A 2,056-nucleotide genomic window follows, 5' to 3' on the forward strand; every position below is an offset into this window, starting at 1 on the left:
CTTTAAATTAGTCAACTATTACTTAGAAAATATTATGATAGTTCCATAAATACCTTTATAGGTAACTTAAAAATAAAGAAACGACGCGCTTGATTTACGCGCTCGACAGAAAATTGTATAACTCAGACAAACTGTTATAATGTTAAAATGTGTGACCTTTCAAAACGTAATAAATGTGAAATCTCCAGTTGTTGATTCTCATAAAAAAGACATTCTTACGGAGCCGATTTGATCCTCGATTAAAAAATATTATTAACTCTCTTAATCAACGTAATCATTTAAAAGTTTTAACAAATCCTAAATATTTTTCAAAATAAACTTGATTATAGTTTCAGTAATAAGAATAAAAAACCATTTTCTGGCTCTTTAGCGTATTATTTAGAAAAAATAAAAAAGAAAAAAGGATGTTCAGACTTTCAGACTAGGTATGTAGGTAGTACGTAGGTAGTACGAAGTTCTAGTCAGACTAGGTACGTAGGCGGGTTAGATTTTTAAATTAAAACTTTTTTAAAAAACACACATTTTAAACTTTGCTATATTACTAATTCAATAAATTCGATTAAATGGGATATTCTTTGACAAAATAAGCTTAACGCTTAGAGCAATAATAAAAAAATTAATTTAATTTGTTCATATATTAACAAAAAGTTATTTTTGGACTTTCTAAAACAAGAAACTATTAAGTCGTAGCATTGGCCTAACGTAGCATTATTAAATGTATAAATTCTAAATTAACAAAAAAAAATTGTGTTGTCCCCAAGAGGTTCAATCTAAAACTCTGTTTTACTAACTTAATTAACATCAGAAATCTCTAAATTGACTTTATAATGTCTGCTCCACCAATTTATTTTCAATTTTACCCGTGTTGAAAAGCCTTTTGTTGTTGTATATAAAAAATAAACAAATAATAATAAAAATAACAAATTGATAAATATAGAAGAAACTTAGGTAATAATATTTTAGAGGTTTTTAATAACATCTTTTTGAAAATGAATGTTAATCAGTAAAGTATTTAAACACAAAATTTATAAAAGCTTAAAACATATAAAAAGTTGGACAAACATATTAGCGGCAAATATAAAGTAACTAGTGCTTGCAACGACAAATTGCAAGGTATTGGTTTGATCACGAGAACCTCTAGCTTTATCTCGCAAAGTTATGTATCAACAATTTTGTTGTTACAATTTATCTGTTAAAAACTGTTTGCTTGCTGCCCTCGAAAATAACTGTTCTGCTTGTGAAAAAAGTTTAATGAATAGTCGATCAAATCTATCTTTGATGAAATTAATAACAGAATTAAGAGCTTCATAGTAGATAGGTTTGTCATGCTCGTACAGCTATTCAGGGTAATGTGTTGTCGCTGAAAGTGTGGGTTTCCTGTGACATAATGTAGCATAGAGTAGTGGAGTTTTCTTTGCTTTCTTGGAAGACGAGAAGGTGAAATTGTTTTTCTTTTGCTTGCTAACTACTTTATCCTTTTTTAAATGTTTGTATAACTAAATGAGTCATTATACCTTTGGCCACGACAGTTTTCTAAATTTAAGGGACACCTTAACAGGATGTCCTTAACTGAATTAAAAATTATCTCACTTTTGATATTAGTTTGTAATTTCCTATAAAATCTTCCGAGTTTAAAATCTTATTTCATATTTATTTATTTTTCTTTTTTAAATATACCATAGAAAGATACATTTATTATCGTAAAAAAAAAAGGAAATATATATACACAATTATTAAGTATCAGATTGATAAAAATACATTATTATTCAATATTATATTGATACAAACTTTAACATAAATTTTTGTATAATAACTGTTATATATATTTGTTTTTTTAAACTGTAATACCTAAAAAAAGGAAATCAAAGAAGATTAGGCATTTTTAGGTATAAAACTAATAAAAAAATTTTTTCGCAGATTACACAGCGCCATTTGACGTCTATAATTTGACGTCTATCATTTTACGTCTATGTAAAAAAGTTAGTTTAAGTAAATTTAGCAAAAAATTTTTGTAATTACTATTTCTACTTGTTCGTTTTTGTTTTTTTTTAATTTT

This window comes from Hydra vulgaris, chromosome 04 (assembly GCF_038396675.1).
Source record: "Hydra vulgaris chromosome 04, alternate assembly HydraT2T_AEP".
NCBI lineage: Eukaryota > Metazoa > Cnidaria > Hydrozoa > Anthoathecata > Hydridae > Hydra > Hydra vulgaris.